Here is a 23,205-nt window from a genome sequence, read left to right as displayed (position 1 = left end):
GCCACAATTTTGCATTTAACTCTAATTACTCAGCCCCTATTTTGTGTCTGACCCCAGTTGATGAATTTTGGGGCTCTAGTTAAAAAACACAAAAAAACAGAGCCAACCTTGCAAGCCTGCAGCGCAATTATCTTGCAGCGTTTTGCAGGAAACAGTGTTGACAGGAAAATCTACAACTCAGCCAACATGCCTTCAATAGAGAAAGCAACTTTCTATTACTAACTTTATTTTTTGTTTTGTTTTTAAAGAAACAGTTGACCTTGATTGTTATTAAAAAATACTACATTTAGGCTAACAGTTCTCATTCAATATGAATTTGAAAGCTCTGAATTACACTAGATCATGCAAACCTCATGATCACATACAACACTTTTGTTAACTAAAGAAGTAAGAACATAAGAACAGCCCTGCTGGATCAGGCCCAAGGCCCATCTAGTCCAGCATCCTGTTTCGCACAGTGGCCCACCAGATGCTGCTGGAAGCCACAGGCAGGAGTTGAGGGTATGCCCTCTCTCCTGCCATTACTCCCCTGCAACTGGTTCTCAGAGCCATCCTGCCTTTTGAGACTGGAGGTGGCCCACAGCCCTCCGACTAGTAGCCATTGATGGACCTCTCCTCCATGAAGTTATCCAAACCCCTCTTAAAGCCATCCAGGTTGTTGGCTGTCACTACATCCTGTGGCAGAGAGTTCCACAAGTGGATCACGCGTTGTGTGAAAAAGTACTTCCGTTTGTTGGTCCTACACCTCCTGGCAATCAATTTCATGGAATGACCCCTGGTTCTAGTGTTGTGTGAGAGGGAAAAGAATTTCTCTCTCTCCAAATGGAAGTCTCAGACTTCAATTTCAGAAATGCAAAAATCATCATCATCATCATGTTTATTATTACTCTTAATTTCCATGAAAGTACATATAGCACAAATAAAAAAATACATTGTTTCGTTATAGCAAAAATACACTTTCAAGTTTAAATACGAGTTAGTTGAGTGGTTCCCCAACTTGTGGTACTCCAGATGTTGCCAAACTATAGTCCACTATTCCCAGCCACAATAAATTGTAGCTGGGGATGATGGAACTTGTAGTTCAGCAACATCTGGAATACCACAGGCTGGGAACCCCTGAATTAGTCAATATTAATATTACTTAATATTAAGTAAATCAAATAATTAAAACTAGCTGAACCAGGCGCAGACCATCTGCGCTCTAGTCTCCCCCCACCGCTTTCTTCCCCCCAGCCCACCTGCCAGTCGCCACTTTCTCCCCCCTCTCCCCCGCTGCTTTCTCCTGCCCGCCCAAGCTAATTTCTCCTGTCTGCCCACCCACCCGCCGCCGCTTTTCTCTGCCCTCCATCCACCCGCCGCCGCTTTTCTCCCATCTGCCCGCCGCCGCCGCCGCTTTTATTTCCCCCATCTGCCCGCCGCCGCCGCCGCTTTTATTTCCCCCATCTGCCCGCCGCCGCCGCCGCTTTTATTTCCCCCATCTGCCCGCCGCCGCCGCCGCTTTTATTTCCCCCATCTGCCCGCCGCCGCCGCCGCTTTTATTTCCCCCATCTGCCCGCCGCCGCCGCCGCTTTTATTTCCCCCATCTGCCCGCCGCCGCCGCCGCTTTTATTTCCCCCATCTGCCCGCCGCCGCCGCCGCTTTTATTTCCCCCATCTGCCCGCCGCCGCCGCCGCTTTTATTTCCCCCATCTGCCCGCCGCCGCCGCCGCTTTTATTTCCCCCATCTGCCCGCCGCCGCCGCCGCTTTTATTTCCCCCATCTGCCCGCCGCCGCCGCCGCTTTTATTTCCCCCATCTGCCCGCCGCCGCCGCCGCTTTTATTTCCCCCATCTGCCCGCCGCCGCCGCTTTTATTTCCCCCATCTGCCCGCCGCCGCCGCTTTTATTTCCCCCATCTGCCCGCCGCCGCCACTTTTCTCTCCCCCATCCGCCCACCACTTTTCTCTCCCCATCCGCTTGCCTCCACCGCTGTCTCCCCCCATCTGCCTGCCTCCGCTGCTTTTCTCTCCGCCCCATCCATCCATCCGCCAGCTGCCACTTTATTCCCCCTCTCCTCCTCCCTCCTCACTCAGCCTCTCTGGATGATCTTAACAGGTGGTTATAACCACCAGCTCCTTTCTTCTCTCTGGTGTGTCAGCATATCTCCCCTTCCCTCCGCCAGCCTTAGATAAGCTGTCATTTCCACTAGAGAGGTAATTTCCATAGTTTTCTTAAATATTCAATCTTTGGGGAGGTTTTTGTCTCTCCATTTCTTAGGGTATACTATTCTTTCGGTCATTAACTTTATTATTAACTTTATTTCGGTCAATACTTTATTATTGGTTCTTTTTATGTTTCTATCTAAATTTGGATCTACATAATTTAATAGGCACATCAGAAGATTCACAATTAACAAAAGTCTCTTCCTACTCTCATATATTAAGTTTCATATGTACAACTTCCAGGCTGTTAGATACCAGTGTATGACCATTTTAAAACAGTTTTATTTAAAAGTTTAACAATATGGAGAATAGTGATCTTTCATTAAATAAATATACCCAAGCTGTCTCTGATATGCTCATACTGTATTTAATTTTTTGGTCCATTCTCTCACAAGATGTTTTTGGCCTTCATTTTCCATTTTATATAATAGCTTAACTTCCTTCCCCATCAACAAGGTTTCAAATTCTGATCTAGTTCTCAATACCAGTCCTTCACACGTCTGCCTCATTTAAAACAATCTAATCTGCAAGTATTGATGGAACAACAATCTACAAGCAACTTGGTTTGACAACTGCTCACAATTTCTCGAATCTCATTCTATACCTAACAGAAAAATCCCTTTGGTGTTTAGCTAAATTAAACCTTTCATTGCTCACTCTTGTGGTTATAGGGGAGAGACAGTTGGAGCTTAATTCTTGACATAGAAATTCCATATTGCTAAAGTTGCATTCAATATATATTTGTAAGCAATAACTTTATTTTAATCTTTTTTATTCATAACACATGGGTAGGATGTCAGACTCGACCTGGCTTCAAATCCCTGCTCAGTCATGAAGTTCATCGTGTAACTGACCATTCTGTCTCAGCCAATCCTCACAAGTCTGTCAAAAGTATAAAGTGGGGGATGAGGGCAGAAAACCTGCCTTGAGCTCCTTAGAGGAAGGGTGGGATTAAAATGAATATGCCATCTCTTCTTGGTGAATTTTTCCTTCATACCACTCACAAATTTTCACAGCAGCTTGTAAAGTGTGCCTTCAAGTCAGTGCCGATTCCTGGCAAGCACAGAGCCCTGTGGTTGTCTTTTGATAGAATACAGGAGAGATTTACCATTGCCATGACCCGCGCAGGATGAGATGATGCCTTTCCGCACCTTCCTATATCGCTGCTGCCTGATATAGTCTGGTAAACATACTAGCGGGGATTCGGACCAGCAACCCCTGGCTTGCTAATTAAGTCATTTCCCCGCTGCACCATTAGGTGGCTGGCATAGAAGCTTGTAGGGAACCTGTTATGCTCAAAATAAAACAATCAGTATTGGTAGATGACAAAGAAACAGCTCTCTATTTTTGAGCAGCTTTTTAAAAAACGGTGTCAAAAGAAAATAGTTAAGGCTACATATTAGTTATCCTTTAACACATTATTGTATTTCACATTCAAAATCGAGAAAGTTAATGACTGGATTGGGAGGGAGGGCTGTGCTCTACTATGGGGTATGCTCATTTCTCCTCATAGAGGGATTCTATAATAAGATTAGTACCCCAACAAAGGCTTTGCAATTATTGAGGACATAAATTCATGCTTGGCTGGAACATGAGAACATTAAAGTGTGAAATATCACAACTTTTGAAAACAAATTTGTTCCTCCTATGAGCCAAAATGGCACAACAGTCTATCACCTCTTGATTAAAATGACTTAGGAGGACTGCCTAATACAATCTTCTACAGAAGCAAGTTCCAGCCCAAGAGCTGCCAGGTAGCCAACTAGGCAAAATAAAACCAGCCCTATCTTGACAAACCTTTCCTATGTCAGTTCTCCTCCAAATCCTTCCCCATCTGTCAACATCTTGCTTGAATTGCAGCACTTAGCACTGAACATGGTATACTCTATTGGAAGACTGGCAACAGTACTTCCTCCTGAAGCTGCTGTCCTGTTTTATCAAGTTGGACCTGACTGTAAAGGGGTTACAGCGCTGACCTATTGCAGTTCCCAGGACAGCTCACAATGATGTCACAGAGCCATTCATGACTATAAAAAGAAAAGAGATACTTACTGCTACCAATTGCTTAAGGTTATAGTGCACAAGGAAACATGTGTGCAAGTTAATGAGGAGGAAAGGACAAAGAAACCGAATGCATTTTTCTTCCTGGTCTGCCAAGCAGACAAATCCCTCTTTCTTCAATTAGGAGGTCAAAATAAAATAAAATGAGCCAAGCATGAATGGGTGCCCAGATACATTGCTCTGCTCTAATAATTAGAGCCAGCGTGGTGTAGTGGTTAGAATGCTGGACTAGGACCAGGGAGACCCGAGTTCAAATCCCCATTCAGCCATGAGACTTGCTGGGTGACTCTGGGCCAGTCACTTCTCTCTCAGCCTCACCTACTTCACAGGGTGGTTGTGGGGAGAAACTTAAGTATGTAGTACACCCCTCTGGGCTGCTTGGAGGTACAGCAGGATATAACATGTAAATAATAATAATAATAATTATTATTATTATTATTATAACAACAACAACAACAACAACAGCATCAAAGAAATGTACAGCATACTTTTACTATGGGCTCAAAAAAAAAGTCAGATTAAAAACAATTATTAGGTTCAAATTAAGACTGAAAATTATAAAAAGCTTAAGACGCTAAAGAACCTACCGGATCATTGCCAGCAGCAAGTCTGCCACACAACCACTCCACCCCTTGATGCAGAGAGCAGTCTGGCTCCTAATTTTTGGCCTAGCTTCTAGAACCAAAATGAACTGGCTGCGGCCTGACTTAAAGCAAACTAAAGACTGCAGTAGCAAAATCAAACCACAGCAGCACAACAGAGAGTGAAGCAGTTACTTCAACTCAGGCCAAACATCTGACAAAACAAAAAGTCATTTGCAGGCAGGTTTATATTTATATACTATATCAAAATTTACAGACTGATTTCAGGATCATAAAGATCTCCGCCAAACTCACCTCACAGGTTGTTGCAAGAATAATGGGGAATAACCTCCACATATGCTGTTGCTGTGAGAGGGATACAAATACGGCAGACTACATGAGTCTTTTCCCCTAAAAGGACTTCACACAGGTTTATTCTGCCCCTGGGCTATTCACGAGAACAAAGGTGTGTTTGCATATACTTTGCACACACACACAGCATATTTATTACAGCCTATTCTTTATATAAGGCTTTCAAAAGTACCTTACTATTCTTAGTTCAACCTCAGTATGTTCTGCATTTATATTTCCCTGCCCAGAGATGAGGAAGCCAAGAGAGCAGAACTTGCCTGAAGCAACTTACAACTGAGCACAACTTTGCCTATAAATTTTATAGCTCCAAGACTATAACTCGATGGTTATGTCTAGTCTGGATCTTTGTTAGCCCCATTCATCCAGAAAATAAAATGGAAGGAGACATAATGGCGACAGCCATGTTTGTGCTTTGTACACCTGCCTTATTCATGTATGCAGCATGGCGCCATTTTTACACCAAAAACTCGAGAAGATGTGGGGAAGCTCATCCCCTCCCCTACCGCCACTATGCTCCTGGGCTGCAGCACTTTCCTCCACAACCCAGTTATAGGAGAGCGATGCCCACAATGATCGAGAATGGCGAGGTAAAGGAGGATGCAGCTCTCCTCACCAACACACCTTCTTTCGAAAGAGGTACACAGCCTACCCTCCAGATGGAGCAGGGCAAGCACAGCAAGGAAAAGCATGGCTCCCATTATGTCTAATTTGGACCTTAGTTCACAGCAGTTAGGAGGCAAGGCAGAAAAGTTAAATGTTGTGTAAACCTAGTTTTCTGAAAACTTGGAACATTCTAACAGCCAAAAGAGGTTTTGGAAAAACAATTTTCTCTACACGTCACATCAAGCTATCACTATATAAATTCATCAGCCCCTTTGTACTTGTGCCAGCAGAAATGAAATCTAAATATGCTCAACAGCAGCATTTTCAGATATTCATCTTGGTATCTAATCCTTTCCCTCTTCTCTCCTCCACTGTTTCCCACACCCATAGAATTTAGACTGTAAGCTCCTCCAGGCAGAGACCTGTAAAGTAAGTTGGTATTAACATCCACACTTTGCTGAGAGAGGAGATTAGGAGATAGTAACTTGGGGTAAGGCCTCCTAATGAGTATGTGACTGAGGTGACATTCAAATCAGAATATTTCTGCACCACTCTCTTAGGGCAGACGGAGCTACATACTATACTGTATCACTTCAGCACAAGCATGATCCCAAACCTGCATTTATAAGGCACTTGAGGGGAAACATTTGTAGGCAGGAGAGAGTGTACTTGGCCCCTTCCATGCCTGCCAGTTCTCCCCTGCAAATACTTGCCCTAGGCTGTTTTTCCTCCCATCCACCAATTCTTGACTACAGTTGCATTCTCATTTTTTCATTACAAGGGAAACATTGGATTGGGAACCCTGTATTTCCCTGGCAACATCAGCTGCCATGAGTTCTGCAGGAAGCAGCATTAGGGAGTTTACAGCTGTCCCTAAACCAGATTCCTCTGGAATGGAACAGCCAAAAACAAGTTAATAATAATAATAATAATAATAATAATAATAATAAATCAGCTTTACTGGGAACAGCCTATATTCTGCGACGATATCTATAACCATTGACAATAAAATTCTGGCATTCCAGGTCCTTGGGAAGGACTCGATGTCTGGATAAAACAAACCAGTCAATAACACCTGTCTGACTGTGTAAACAAGGAATAACAACAACAACAACAACAACAACAACAACAACAAAAAGAGATGCTGATAGAGGCTTCTTTGTTGAGAGTTTGAAGAGAGAAGCGAGGGGAGGAGGACAGTGCAACATTGGGGAAACAACTCACCTTCAAATAAAGAGTTTTGGGTGGTAAATTGCTATATATTTCTAAACTAGGTGGTGAGGCCCATGATTAACTAGGCAAAATCATTCTGCATAGCACTTCTAGAAGAATTCAAGAAATTAAATATATGTAACAGAATTTTTTTTTATTAATGTGCTTACAAAAGGAAAGTAGAAGAACAGTCTCAACTTCAGACATTTCTTAATTGAATAGTGACCACATATGGTAAATTTGGATCATCATAAATTTGAATCTGACCAATATCTTCTGCTTTTCTTGGGCATGATGCCATTTTGGAATTATTGAATGTTAAAAATCTGTTGAGAGCAATAACAGATACAATATGGATTATATTCAGAATTTATTTTTAAAACTACCAAAAATTATTTAAATTTTCACCTAACATATTCCAATGCAAAACCTAGTGGCAGGATTGTGTATGCAGAATTTGGTATCTGTAGGTCATCGGGAAGTATGACTTTATTTTGCACAAACAAGCAAACAAACAAACTCTTCAAAATAATAGTAGATAATACATACTGGGCCAGTTCAGATGATACTGGTCCCAGCAGCCCTCAGCATGCATGAAGACAGCGGGAATGCACACTAAGAACACACCTTCCCTAACGTCAATGAAGGACATCCTGACTTGCTGTCAGGGTGCCCTTCAATCACATGAGGGGGCATTCATCTGAATCGCCCCTCTACAAATCCCATTTCAGATTCAGATAAATACAACTTTCATGCAGTTGAAGGACGACCCAACAGCACAGAATGTCCTTCAGAGACATCAGAGTGGACACACTCTTGGAGCATTCCTGCCCGCTGCACTTGTGGGGGGTTGGTGGGGCCAGTATCGTCTGAACCGGCCCATTATTGTACAGTGGATGGTGGCATTTTATAATATAATACTATTTGTATAGTGTTTGAGGGACTTTATAATACAATAGTATAATCATAGCACTTTAAAAATGCAAAGCACTTTACAACACCCTGAATATAACCTATATGACTATATAGGCTATATGACTATATGACCCCTGCTAACTGGGCAAAGAGGCACCTTTTAATGTGGCGATTCTCTTTATTTAGCAGGGGGAGAAGAACTGGCCCTATCCACCCCCAGCATAGTACTTCCAGTGACTGTTGCTGGTGTCTATCTTGTGTTTCTTTTTAGATTGTGAGCCCTTTGGGGACAGGGGTCCATCTTATTTATTTATTATTTCTCTGTGTAAACCGCCCTGAGCCATTTTTGGAAGGGCGGTATAGAAATTGAATTATTATTATTATTATTATTATTATTAATAATAATAATAATAATAATGTGCACTTTAAAGGAATCTGTACCAAGGTAATACAAATTCTGCATTCTGTATGAATTATGCAAATAAGCACCTGTATGAAAATTTACCTATCTGGCATAATTTACTCAGTTTTTGCTGGACATATAAGAAGGGCAAGGTGTTATGAAGGCCATGGAAATTGTTCCCTCCTCATCCTGCTTTTGACGTTTCACCATGTAGTCTGTTTCCTGGCTTCATATCCTTAAGGACTTGAAACATGTTTCTCCGCACCCCACACATCCCATCTTTTAAACCCAGTGCATCAAATCCCTATGGAACTCATGCTATTCTAACCTTTCTCAGACATTTCAGACACACATCCTGCTGCCCCTTTGATAAAATTCAAAGCCTCTAACCGAAGTAGGTAAGTAAGTAAAAATAATAAACTGGGAGACACTTCACATATCAGGCAGTTTTGGAGGCAACTGATTATCTCTAGACCCTTTTCAAACTGGCTTTAGAGCAGGCTATGGGGTTGAGACAGCCTTGGTCAGCCTGATGGATGACCTTCACCGGGAATCGACAGAGGGCATGTGACTCTGTTGGTTCTTTTGGATTTCTCAGTGGTGTTTGATACCATCGACCATGGTATCCTTCTGGACCGCCTGGGGGAGTGGGGATGGGGGCATTGCTTTGCAGTAGTTGCACTCCTATATCTTGAGCAGATTCCAGATGGTGGAGCTTGGTGACAGCTGCTCCTCAAAACAGGATCTGTTATATGGAGTTCCTCAGGACTCCATTCTGTCACCAATGCTTTTTAATATCTACATGAAACCACTGGGTGAGGTCATCAGGAGATTTGGTGCTGGATGTTATCAGTATGCTGATGACACCCGAATCTACTTCTCCTTTTCATCTTTATCATCAGGAAATGGTATTCATTCTCTAAATGCCTGCCTACAGGCAGTAATGAGCTGGATGAGGGATAACAAACTGAAGCTGAATCCAAGCAAGACGGAGGTGCTCAATGGAGGGATTCAGAATCTGAGAGATGAGTTAGATCTTCCTGTACCGGATGGGGTTACACTACTCCAGAAGGAACAGGGGTGTAGCTTGGAAGTACTCCGTGGTCAGGAGTGCTTTCTATCAGCTTCGGCTGATTTGACAGCTGCAGCCATTCCTTGAAGAGGATGATCTCAAAACAGTGGTGCAGCAGCTAATAACCTCCAGGCTTGATTATTGCAATATGCTCTATGTGGGGCTGCCTTTGTACATAGTTCGGGAACTTCCCTTAGTTCAAAATGCGGCAGCCAGATTGGTCTCTGGGGCAACCCGGAGAGACCACATTATACTTGTTACACGGGCTGCTGATATTTCCGGGCAAAATACAAAGTACCGGTTATTACCTTTAAAGCCCTGAACAGCTTATGTCCGAGTTATCTTAGAGAGTGCCTTCTTCAGCATGATCCCCACCACATGTTAGGATCATCTGAGGAGGTCCATCTCCAGTTACCACCAGTTCGTCTGGTGGCAACTCAAAGGCGGGCCTTCACTGTAGCTGCTCCTGGGCTGTGGAATACACTCCTGGCAGAAATCCATAATCTGAGTTCATTATTGGCCTTCAGGAGAGCCCTTAAAACCTATCTGTTTGACCTGGCTTTCCAGGGTAAACTGTTGTAAATGTTCAGCCTGATTCTCCGGGGTTTTTAACTTTTTTACTGGTGGGGTGTGGAGAGGAGATCTGGTCTTGTGGTAGCAAGCATGACTTATCCCCTTAGCTAAGCAGGGTCCACCCTGGTTGCATATGAATGGGAGACTAGAAGTGTGAGCACTGGAAGAGATTCTCCTCAGGGGATGGAGCTGCTCTGGGAAAAGGAGGTTTCAAGTTCCCTCCCTGGCTTCTCCAAGACAGGGCTGAGAGAGATTCCTGCCCAAAACCTTGGAGAAGCTGCTGCCAGTCTGTGAAGACAATACTGAGCTAGACAGACAAAGGGTTGACTCAGTATATGTCAGCTTCCTATGTTCCTAATTGTTTTAATGTTTTAATTGGTTTTATGCTGTTAATTGGTTTTGTGCTGTTTTTATAGTTTTGATTTTAATTGTTAATTGCTTTTAATTTTAATGTAAACCGCCCTGAGCCATTTTTGGAAGGGCGGTATATAAATCGAATGAATGAATGAATCAATCAATATCTCCCATCTTACATGTTGTTTGCCTCATTATTAAAGTACCCTTTGGGTCATCCCCCATCCTTTCCCCACCAGAAGTCTACACAGTAGTTAAGGAAAAAACTTCTTAGTTCCAAATTCAATATATCTGTGAGATTCAACTTCTCCCTACCCTGCTTCTTGACCTTATTGTCCCCTTATGGTTGTCAGGTCCTAACACAAGTCACAACTGAAAGAATTCCCCTTCAGTACAACCCTTAAAAGGTACTACAACCCTGTCAGAGTCTAGATCAGGGTTGTCCAACTTCAGGCTTCCAGCTTATTTTGGCCTACAACTCCCATCAACTCCAGTCACAGTAGCCAATAGGCAAGGATTATGGGATTTGCAGGCCAACATCTGCAGGAGGGTCAAAGTTGTGCAGCCCTGATTTAGATCCATATCCCATAACTCTATTCTACAGGAGCATTCAAAACTTCTGTTGCCTGTTCACTTCATTGCTTGCTCACTAGTTTCTCCTTCTACAATTCCTTTTCTTCTGATATTTTTCTCTTTCTCCACCATCTAGCCTTCCCTCAGGCTCCTGGCTCATTGCCTACTTTGCCTCCTTCTTTCAGCTATCTTACCTCTGGACATTGCCTTGGAGATCCTTGCCCCCTAGGACCTCTTTCCCCATCTTCTACCTGCTCCAGAAAGCTACTCCTCTTCCTAACACATGCAAGGTTAGAAGCCCAGTCAAACTGAAAACCTTTCCTTCCGACACAGAAAACAGACTACAGACATTCTGGCTGCTTTTTTTCCATGAGCAAATGGGCCATTTATGAACATTCACCACCACAAAACAAAAGATTTCCCATTTGCCTAGACTAGAAAGAGAACTGAGTATAGATTCCATCTGCACTCTCACTCACACACACTTATCAACTAATCAGTAGCAAGATAACACAATTTTGCAGCAGAGAGCCACTTTGGGGGCAAACAGTTGCCTCAGGAATAAGGTAGGAGCACCTATTTTCAAGGGGAAATGATGCAAGGAGAGCATTTTAAATACCCCCTTTGCTGCGTGCTACTGTCCAGATCAGACTCCACCAACTGCTGTTTATCAAGGAGAAACACTTCCTGTTTGCTTTCAGTGGTAATCTTATCTCTTAACGATGGGGTTAAGGTAACTTGTAGTTCAGCCCCAAGGAAAAATAAGATGGCCTATAAAAGCAATTAAAGCAACCTGCTCCCAGACCTTCTCTATTCCCTATCAAAACACAAGCCTGTCCCCAACACACACACACACACTTTAAACAACAAGAAAACTCCCATGGTTAATCTAGTAGAGGGGTTCCCAACCAGGAGTACTCCAGGTGTTGCTGAACTACAATAGCACCCTTGCCCCAAATCCATAACATAAGGTTCATATTACCGGCTTTTGTTGGAGACTTGCTGTAACTATATATCCACCCACGTGAAGCACTGTGACCACTCAAAATAAACTATGTAAATGAGAATTTCAACTGGGCCCTTATAATCATCATTATAATGAAAATCAACACATAATATTTACATACCATCATTAACATATATGGTGTTTGACACTGTAACAAATGCAAAAACAACCTGTACACACATACAACGCAGGTCCATACTCCAAGGAGTTTACAATCCAAACTTTGTGGGGGAGAAAGAGAGGGAAAGGAAGGGAGAGCTAGCCTGGTGCAGTGGTTAGAATGCTGGATTAGGACCAGGGAGACTTGAGTTCAAATCCCCATTCAGCCATGAGACTTGCTGGGTGACTCTGGGCCAGTCACTTCTCTCTCAGCCTAACCTACTTCACAGGGTTGTTGTGAGAAGAAACTTAAGTATGTAGTACACCACTCTGGGCTCCTTGGAGGAAGAGTGGGATATAAATGTAATTAACTAACTAATCAATCAATCAGTAAAGCTGACTGAATGTATGCCATGATCTCCAGACAATAATCTCTCATAGCAGCCACATAAGTGTAAAATATTAAAACAACAAAGTGGAGATGGAGGAGTGAAGAGAAGGTATTTGGGCGCTGTCAGCACTCAGAACAAAATGTTATACAAATGCTTATCCGTTCTTATTCATCTTCTAGAAACTGCAAAGTAACGAAGAATGACATGGGCAGAATCCTCCTCCTTTGCATACCTGTGAGCAGCCCTGGGACTCTCTCCTTTCCCCTCCCCAGCCTACGCCCTTGGCGCGAAGCCAGTTCCCTTATGCAAGACTGCAAGCCATGTTTGCTTTGGAGAAGGGAGGGAGCAAGGAGCCCTCCCTAGGCTCCCTAATCTCGTCAGCGCAGCCACTCTTCCCTTATTGGAGACGCGCAGAGAGAGGACACACGGACACGTTTCTTGGAGAGACCGCGCACGACTTGCTATGAAGTCAGCCGCCTCGGATCAGGTCCCAAGTCGCACGGAAAGTGGGCCTCATCTCCGAGGAAACCTGCCCTCCAATTGCCTTGCTGGATCAAGGCCAAAGTCCATCTTTCCCCGCAGTCTATTTCCAGCAAGCGGCCAGCCAAGCGTTTCGGGGAAGCTCAGCAGCAGGACCTGAAGCCGATGGTGGCCTCCCTCTCTTGCTTCGCTCTCGCTGGCTAAGCAAGCTCTCGTTACTGGCAGCACGAGTGCTGTAGCTGCCGCCTCTGCCCGAGAGAAGCGCCTCTTACCTAGAAGCGCCTGTCACAGGGGTCCAGGCAACGGCGGGCTTGTTTCCTCTTGCGTCGTGTCTTTCCTCGTTGTGCTTTCTCTTCTGAAAGGGGGGGAAAAAGTAGCAGCCGAGCCCAGAGGCGGAGCTGAACTTTCCGCAGGGCCTCCCACTTGCAGGGCCCCTCTGCCTCAGGTTGCGTTTGCGGTTGGAAAACACAAGTCGCTTTTTTGTGCTTACTCTTCTTCTTAGGAAAGAAATCTCCCTCTCTTGCTGAGGCACCCAGTCACGCATCATCATCGCTCTGACTCATTACTGTTATTATTAGTTTTGGGGGGCGCGCGAACGTACTCCCATTTGGAAAATCCAGGTTTGTTATTCAAGACTCCTGGACAATCCTGACTTTCAGAAAAGTTCCGAAGCTAGAGTTACGGAAAAGCTATGCGAGCCTGGACAGAGTGGTTGCCAGCTCTCTTCCTGGCAGGGCTTCTATACCTGTGCAGCCTCAGCCTGCCTGATGCTAGGCATGTTTACGCTGAAGTTCCATTGGGTTCTGTGGGGCTCACTTCCAAGTCAGTGTGCACATTTTTTGCAGCATATAAAAAGCAGAAATTAAACAGATGAAGCCCCCGTGTCCACATTTCTGGGCTGGAGGACAAAACCACGCCCTCTGGAATTTCTGCTTGTTTTCAATGGATGCCTCTCAGATACGGAATGCCTTCCTCACCAAGATCCCAAAGTCTGCGCACCCATTTATTTGAGCTGGCTTTAGAATGTCAAGTATTCTGTTTTGGGGGGGAATTTAATGCTTTTGTTACTCATTGCAAATCTCTGGGAAGGTATGGAGTATCAGTCCAAACAAAAAACACAAGGGCAACAAGAGTGTTGCAAGGAAGGGGGGGGGGAGGACACTGTCTAACAAGAGTGCAGTATGGAATACCAAAATAAGAAGCCAGCAATAACAGACCTAACATGTTTCAAACCATGGAAGAAGAATGCTAGCTAAGGAAAATGAAGGTATATGTTCTGCGTACAGGATTCTGTTACCACCATAGATCTTGATGCCTAGTATCTCAGGTGTGTGGAGACATTTGGCCTGGTGTTGAGGCAAGCTTCCCTTTAGCATACAGATAGTGTAAAACTGATGATTCAAGTAGTGAGGTAAGTCTGATCTTGGATTGGGTAAGACTCCCCCTGAAAGACCAAATGCATAGCTTGGGGGTTCTCTTGACCCAACACTGACAGTGTTACACTGCCCCTAAAGGTCCAAGTGGCAACAATGTCCAAGAGTGCTTTTTACCAGCTTCATCTGGTTCATCAGTTGTGACCTGCCTGGAGAGACTGGATTCTAACCTTTGGTTATATCCAAATAGGATCACTGCAATGTGCTGTATGTGAGACTGCCGCTGAAAATTAGGGGTGTTCACAGAACCAGATTTGCAGTTCAGTTTGAATCTGGACCAGCTTCAAACTGAACTGGCCTGGTCCGGTTTGACTGCCGGACCCAGAGGCGTAACTATAGGGGGGGCAGGGGGGCACGTGCCCCGGGCGCCATCTTTTCTGGCCACGGGGGGGGGGGCGCCGCCATGACAAAAAATATTTTTTTATTATTTTTTTAATTTTTTTTTGTTAAAACAAATGTTTCCTGCTCAGTGCAGCAGCACTGCAGCAGTCAAGGAAGCGCATCGGCACCCCCTCCCACATGAGTGGTCCCTTCCGCGCCGCCCGCGGGCCCCCCCCTTGCTTTGCTGGCGCCTGGCAGCCAGTCAGTGGCCTGGCTTGGCGGCGGCGGCGGGCGCTTGTGAGGAAAAACCTAAGTATAATGTAGTATGTTGGCGGGGGCGCCATTTCAGTGCTTGCCCCGGGCACCGTTTTCCCTAGTTACGCCTCTGGCCGGACCAGTTTGCGGACTAGTCCATGGAGCAGTTCTGGGGTCTACTGGTAAAGGAGAATCAGGTGAGGATTCCCCATTACCAGTAAAGGAACAGGAGGGCTTACCTAGGCCTAGAGGGTGCAGGAGGTGAGTCAGTAGTACTCACAAAAAGGAGCAGCGGCAGCTCCCCCAGAGTAGCCTGGGCCGCCACCTGCCCGGTTCATGCCTTCCTCGACCAGTTTGGGCCTCTGCGCACGTGTGGAGGCCCAAACTGGGCCTCTTCTGGCTCAGGCCTCTGCTGGCCTCACTACTCTGGAGAAGGCTGGCAGGGTGGGGGGAGCCACTGCAGCCCCTCCGCCACTGGCGCCACCGCCGACCTCTGAACTAATTCGGTTTGAACTGGGGCGGGGGCTGGTTCAGATGCGGACTGGCGCACACACACACACACACACCCCCGTGGTGGGCCAGTCTAGTTTGAACTCAGACCAGCCGAACTGGGCTGGCTCACACATCCCTACTGAAAATGGTTTAGAAGCTTCAATTGGTTCAGAGTACTGCCACAAGGATGCTTGTGGGTGCTATTCACTGTTCCAGGTATTACACCTACCTATCCTATGCTGCACTGTGGCTTCAGTTTGCTTCCAACCAGATTCAAAGGTCTGACTTTGAGCTTCAAAGCCTTACGTGCCTTGGGACTGGGGAACCTGTTGGACTGTATCCACCTATACAATAAGGATTTAAAAACTTGTTTTAAGTGCGTTTGCAGTTTTAATCAGTTTTGTTCTGTCTGCCATTTTATCCTGCTGGTTTTTTAAATGCTTGTTTTATTGTTATTTATTGCTGTTTTATTGTGGTTTTATTGTAAGACAACCCGATCAGCAGTGTGCTACAGTGTGGGGAATGATAGAAATGTTTTAAATAAATGAATAAGATTTCAGTAAAAGCAGAATTGTGAGTCTGAATACACTTCAGTTGATGCTGCTTCCAGTTTCAAAAATGCATTTGTAAAAAAGAGGGTGGAAGAGAAGCTCCAGTGGGCTGCAAATATATTTTTTAAATGAACTGATAAGAGTACTGTGTGGAAATATAATGCAAAGTGGTCTTATTTTGTCTGTTGCCACCATTCCAGAAACAAAATGTGCTGTGACCATTAGGCATCAGTTGCCTATTTTCCAACTCTCTCTCTCTCTCTCTATCCATCTATCTATCTATCTATCAAATTTATATGCCGCCCCAAACTTCCATCTCTGGGTAGCTTACAACAACATAAAAACAAGCCAAAACACGAAAATAAAACCCTTTAAAACAATTTGAAATTACAATTAAATTTAAAAGCTTGAGTGAAAAGTTAAGTCTAACAACCTTTTAAATAATAACTAGCTTAACCCATGCAGAGCATCTGCACGCTAATAATTGATTGTTCCCCTCACCCCCTGCCACAGCACTCCCCCCATCTCAGAGATCTCTCCACCCTCACCTGAGCCACACTCTTGCTGCTCCTCCTCCTCCTCCATCCTGTTGCTTCCATCCCCCTCATCCCTCTTGGTCCTGGCTGGTGCCTATTGGCCAAGCTGCAGCCCCCTATCCCCAGAAACCTCCTCACCCGAGCCCCACTCCTGCTCCTTCCCACAGGAGCAGCAGCAGCAGTGGTTGACCCGGCCCTTCCTTGCTGCTGCCACTGCCATAGCCACTCGTTTTCCTCAGGTTGCTGACAGGCTTGGGCCCATCCCTTGCCCTTCCTTCTTTCTCTCTCCCCCTCCCTTATTTTTCTCTCTTTCTCCCTCCTCCACTCGCTCTTCCTCCATTTTTCTCCCCCCCCATCTCCCTTCCTAAGTTAACAGATCTTGTTCATCTTGTTTCCTCATCTAATTCACACAGTGGCAGCCTCTTTCTCCTGAAGGGGCTGCTTCCTCCCTCACGACCCCTCCCTTCGCAGACACCTGCCTACTATCCGATATAATAAGATCCCTGGCGTGCGTCCGTGTCTCAGACGAAGGATGGTGTCTGTGTCCGTGTCTCCCTCGGCTGTTCTGGGCATGCGTGGTGCGCGTGCGCAGAAGAGCTGAGGGAGACAAGGACGCAGGCGCCGGCCACCATGTTGGCCGGTTGGTCGGCCCAGCCGTGGGGAGGCCAGAGGCAGCGGCGGCGGGTCCAGCCCGGCCGCGGGGAGGCCAGAAGCGGCGGCAGCGGGTCCGGCCCGGCCCCAAGGAGGTCAGAGGCGGCGGCGACAGGACCGGCCAGGCAGCGGGGAGGGCAGAGGCGGCGGGTGGCACTCTTGGCGGCGGGGGCGGAACCGGCCGCGGCAAGGCCAGAGGCGGCGGCGGCGCGTCCGGCCCGAGCGCAAGAAGAACAGAGGCAGCGGCGGTGAGTCTGGTCCGGCCGCGGGGAGGGGGAAGATGGCGACGGCGGGTCCAGGAGGGGAAAGAGGGTGGGGGCGGGTCCGGCCCGGCCGCAGGAAGGACAGAGACGGCGGCGGCAGGTCCGGCCCAACCGCGGGGAGGGAAAAGGCGGCGCGGGCAGCAAACACAGCAATGGGCATCAATTCTCGGGAGACTAGCGCCCATTATTTTAACGGGCTGAAAGATACTAGTCCTTTTATAGATAGATAGATTCCTCTCCTCTACAATCGAGAACATCTTCCACCCAGTAACAGTTGCATTCCAACTGACCTTAACCACCACAGGCTGCTCCTGCCATCTGCATATGGAATCCCCTTTCCAATCACCATTGTGCCTCTGCTCTCACAGGCTCCTCCTCCCTATCTGCAAATGGAATCCCTACTGCCCAATCAGGTGCTTCTGCTCGTATGTGCTTGGGGCACCCATATACACACCTAGCAGTGTGGAAGTTGCTTCATAATGCTGCAATTCCTATAATGTAGGGAGGGATCTGGATGAATACAGCTAAGTGGGCATAACTAATTGTGCAGGTCTTTACTACAGATGCCCCACCCCAAACTATTTAACTGGCAGCTTAAAATATGTGCTGAGAGGTCCACAGGGAAACACATGAATAACTCTTCCCAAAATAGCTTTTCAAGAGAAATGTAACTTTGCCTTATCTTCCTTTGTTGGCTTCTGTTTAAAAACACAAGAATCTTACCAAAGACAGTGATGCTTTCAATTAGCATAGGGCATTCTCATGACATCAATGTCCATGTGCCTATGTGTCATACAGAAGCTGTAGCATGTTTCCAAAACAAACAAACAAAAATGTAGAGAAACCAGTATGACACACAGTTTCATGACACTTTCAGTTGCATGGCTTGCTCTTAGAACAGAAATAATTGAAATGATTTTTTTTTAAGGGAGATCCTTGGTTTGTACAGTCATTTTATAATTTATAAAATAAAATTTAATTTAATTTATATATTAAACTATACTGCTTTATAACCAGAGTTCTCTGAATGCATGCAATTCTAAAAGCAAACAGTCAATTAATACAAATAAAATCCACAACAATAAATAAATAAATATAGAAAGGGGCAAGTTCTAGTAAGAACTAATCTGCCTACTTTCCTTTAAATACCCCTACAACAGGACTAAATTTGTTCCAGATTGGCTAGGCAGTTCACAAGTTAGCCCACTTGTGCCTCAAACGTTCATGCATCCACCATCTTGAATTGGGTGGATGACATCATCAAAGACTATATGTTTGAGTTGTCCCTATGTATCCCTACAACTGTACTAAAATTTGGTCCAAATCATTTCCCACTTGCACCTCAAAACTTCACATGTCCGCCATCTTGAATCAGGGTGGATGATATCATTACAAACTACACCCTTGAGCCATCCCTCTGTTTCCCTACACCTGTAGCAAGTTTAGTTCAAATTGGTTCGACAGTTCACAAGTTAGTCCAATTGTGCCTCAGATGTTCATGTGTCTGCCATCTTGAATTGGAGTGGATGACATCATCACAAACCACGCAGTTGAAGTATCCCTGTGTGTCACTCACTACAACTGTACCAAATTTGATTCAGATTGGTTAGGCAGTCCACAGGTTAGCCCTCTTGCACCTCAAAGGTCCACACATCTGTCATCTTGGATCGGGGTGGATGAAGTCATCACAAACTGCACCATTGAGGTGTCCCTATGTGTCCCTAGAGTTGTAGCAGATTTGGTTCAAATTGGTTAGGCAGTTCACATTAGTCCTCTTGTGTCTCAAAGGTTTACGCATCTGCCATCTTGAATTGGGGTGGATGACATAACAAACTATGCCGTTGAGGTGTCCCTATGTGTCCCTAAAACTGTACCCAATTTGGTTCATATTGGTCTAGACATTGCGAAGTTGATAGGGGTGAGGGACACACACAACCTTACACACACATAACGCCAGGTGATAAGCCTACTGGAATGGAGAAAGGTGACTTGGTTGACATAGTATACTTGGACTTCCAAAAGGCTTTTGACAGAGTTCCCCATCAAAGGCTCTTGAGTAAACCTAGCAGTTATGGGATAAGGGGAAAGGTTCATGTGTGGATTGCTGACAGGAAACAGAGGGTAGGAATAAATGGACAGTTTTCACAATGGAGGAAAGTAAGAAGTGGGGTCCCCCAGGGTTCTGTACTGGGACCAGTGCTCTTTAACTCATTCATAAATGATCTAGAAGTTGGGGTAATGAGTGAAGCGGTCAAATTTGCAGATAACTCTGAACTACAGTATTTAGGATAGTGAAATCCACAACAGTTTGTGAGGAGCTCCAAAAGGAACTCTCCAAACTGGGTGAGTGGACAACAAAATGGCAAATGCAGTTCAATGTAAGCAAATGTAAAGTGTTGCATATTGGGGCAAAAACAAAACACACACCCAACTTCAAATATACACTGATGGGGTGAAAAAGGCAAAGTCTGTGCTCGGGATCATTAGGAAGGGGATTGAAAATTTAAAAATGCTAATATTATAATGCTGTTATACAAATCTATGGTGCAGCCACATTAGGAGTACTGTGTGAAGTTCTGGTCACCATATCTTTAAATGGACAGTGTAAAACTGGAAAAGGTGCGGATGAGGGTAACCAAGATGATCAGGGGCCTGGAACACCTTCCTTATGAGGCAAGGCTACATCATCTGGGGCTTTTTAGTTTGGAAGAGAGGTGACTACGGGGGGACATGATCAAGGTGTATAAAATTATATATGGAGTAGAGAGAGTGGACAGAGATAATTTTTTCTCCCTCTCTCACAACTCTAGAACCAGGGGTCATCCCATGAAATTGAAGGCTGGGAAATTTAGGACTGAGAAAAGGATGTACTTTTTCACACAGTGTGTAGTTAATCAATGGAATTCTCTGCCATGGGATGTGATGATGGTCACTAACTTGGATGGCTTTAAAAGGGGCTTAGACAAATTCATGGAGAAGAGGTCTATCAATGGCTACCAGTCTGGTGGCTATAGGCCACCTCCAGCCTCAGAGGCAAATACCAGTTGTAGGGGAGCAACAGAGTGGGCATGACCTGACATCTTGCCTGTGGGCTTCTCAGAGGCATCTGGTGGGCCACTGTGTGAAGCAGGATGCTGGACTAGATAGGCCTTAGACCTGGTTCAGCAGGGCTGATCTTATGTTCTTACAAGAATAATCTTATGCTCTTATGAGAATATCCTAGAACGTATAGTACACCACTGTACTTCATATAGAGGGGGCTCTTTACAGAAGATTTCAGTGCATGGAAGTGGGGGTGATATAAAAGAGGAGGAGACATCCCTGCAGATAGTGGATCTAAAGGTCCTACTTAAGTATTCCGTTCTTGGATACAGAGAAAGTGGAGACTGGGGAAGGACACTGGCTAGCCACACACCCTGCATGGATGCATTCCCTGGGCATACCTCTCTAGGTATCCCTATATTCAGCATTTGAAATAATGGGGTAAAACTCTATTTGCATTCTGAATTTGCATCTGCAAACAAGTGATGTTTTCAGAGGTGTGACTTCCTGCTGTACATTCCCTGTTCCTGAGAACATAATACCAGAATAGGGTTATTCTGTGTAGAGCTTTATAGGTAAAAAAACCCAGCATTATAAGGTGCCAGGGATCTCTGTCAATAGGGTGAATACACCTTACAGACAGAACATAAGGCCTGGCAGAAGGATGACAGTGTGGATAAATCATGGACAAAGTAAAAAACAGGAGCTAGAGAATAATTGAAATGAAGTTCTGCGTACCTTTGAAACAGCCTTGCTCAAACATTTCATCAAGAGAGTAACTAACAATTTCAATTAATCATTTTTTAGTAACCAACTGAACTAACAAGCATCTTAAATAAATAAATAAATAAATCCACATCAGAAGGAAAGGCTCAACAATGTTGAACAGTGCCATTCATGGGTGGGTGAGTGGGGATTATATTCTAAGGAGATAACTTTGGGATTTCAGCTTCCAAATTGTTGAACTTTGAATTTTTGGCTGAAACTCACCTCTTGTCCTCAGCCTTTGAGCATCAATGCAAACAAGATAATCAAAGCCTGAAATCTACCTGGGGGATGTGTTAATGAGACTGCTCTGGAGAGTTGACAAACCACCCCTGGCTAATTTCTGGGCTTGTGTGGGGAACCAGTGAATCTTAGAGTGTGCAGTTCGTTACAGAATAAATTTGTGCAAAGTTTGGGTCTTGGAAATTACTGACAGACAGTTGAAGTCAAAACATAGGTTTATTGAAGAGTAATAAAGGGGTACAGAGAGGAAATATTGAATAATAAGCAACACAATATTAACTAATATAACTAACAAGACTAATAAAACCAGTAATACTAAATTGAGACTTATGAAGAGGATCTCAATTTAGCTTGAGATCCAAATTACATTCAACTCAAGGCTGGCCAGAGAAACAGGCATTCAGAGAACAGTTTTAGTCTAAAGATAGCGAGGAGGGAACGAAAGAGTTTGGAGCAAGGGTTGGTTAGTATACCTGGATCCTTTCCGGTAGTGTGTTGGACGACGGACACTTTCTGCTCAGCTGGTACTGAGGGACCTCTCTCTCTGGGACAAGCAGGAAAATGGGATGCAGGAGTGGGGACCCATGTGCCACTTCCTGACCCATGTGGGTCAGGAAGCCAGAAAGAGTCTAAAGGTGGTCTGATGCAGCCAAGCATGATGCAGTTCCCTGATGCAGCCAAGCATGCTGGAGGTGGAAAGCAGTTTGGGTACAAGGGCCAAGGCACAGCCAAATGGAATAGCTGATGCCTGATGCCTGTTCATGCAGTTGGTGAATCTAGAGAAGAGACACACTGCTCGATGGTCTCTGTGATACAAATAGGCACGTGTCTGCCTTGGGGACAAATGCTGACCACACCTTTCTGCTGAAAAGGATGACTTGCGTGATAGACAAAAGAATAAATTTTGTCCTTTTCAATTCTAGGTGGGTGTGTTCTATCTAGAGCACAATGAGGTGGAAAGGTTTAGACAACCTGTAGGTAAAAACACTGAATAGGTGGACTCACAGCTTATTTCGTGTCAGGCAGACCTTCAGGGAGAAGATAACTTATTTCTTTACCATAATGAGAATGTTTCCCATGCTTCATGCCAGCCATTAACACTTGTGTCAGAGAGATGAGCCTGTTGCAAACTTATCTGTTCCTTCCTTGGAAGGCAATTAGCTAGAAGGCTAGTCCTTTGTGCCAACATAGAAGGGAGCTCTTGGTACTCCTTTCAGAGGAATGACAACTCATATCTACTTCAGCATCCTCATCTATGCTTGAACAGAGTGCAAGAAATAGTCCTTCTTTAGTCACAGGTTAGGTTTGACATGGAGGTACCTTCCCCATGCTGCCTGCTAAGTGACTTACCCTTGGGAGTTAACCCATGTCAACAAATGGTGATCCCGTGATCCCATGAATCAAAATGGAGACTACAAGCCTGTAGTTCCAAATCACATACAGGAGTGCTGCTGGGAGCCCCCAAACAGGCTTTTATCTTAAAAGATACCCCTGAAAAGATATAATTTTAAAATTATTGAAGTTTGAAATTCAGATAAATATTCAGACTTTTGGATAGCTACAAATTCTGAATATGAGTTCTTTTTACATGCAAATTTGAAAATGTGTGAAAATTTCTCTCCTTCCCATTTTTGTCAGATCTTAATGATATATATCTGCTCACAAACAAATGCCACCCCCTCTCAAAAGGCTACTATCACAGGGACACCAGGTCAGGAAAGGGCCCAAGGAACCACACCCAGCCACTCACCCATCTGGA

The 23,205-nt window shown here is 44.9% G+C and overlaps 1 protein-coding gene across 5 annotated transcripts in view; it reads right to left on the bottom strand.

Annotated features, from left to right (window-relative positions):
• Nucleotides 1–23,205, bottom strand: part of ANXA11 (annexin A11) — an 82,108-nt gene that overhangs the window by 42,045 nt on the left and 16,858 nt on the right. Inside the window, exon 1 of one of the 5 annotated variants that reach the window (XR_008319076.1) lies at nt 13,167–13,413. The exons of 1 other annotated variant lie outside the window; for it this stretch is intronic. The gene's annotated coding sequence lies outside the window, so the exon portion shown is untranslated. Of the gene's footprint in view, nt 1–3,995; nt 4,015–12,646; nt 13,106–13,166; nt 13,414–23,205 lie in introns of those variants that run through there. 3 more of the 5 variants (XM_053307270.1, XM_053307272.1, XM_053307273.1) reach the window with 3 other exon arrangements.

Source organism: Hemicordylus capensis, chromosome 3 (genome assembly GCF_027244095.1).
Source record: "Hemicordylus capensis ecotype Gifberg chromosome 3, rHemCap1.1.pri, whole genome shotgun sequence".
Classification (NCBI taxonomy): Eukaryota; Metazoa; Chordata; class Lepidosauria; order Squamata; family Cordylidae; genus Hemicordylus; species Hemicordylus capensis.
The sequence above is the reverse complement of the archived record's forward strand: the minus strand, read 5'-3'. Positions and strand labels throughout refer to the sequence as shown.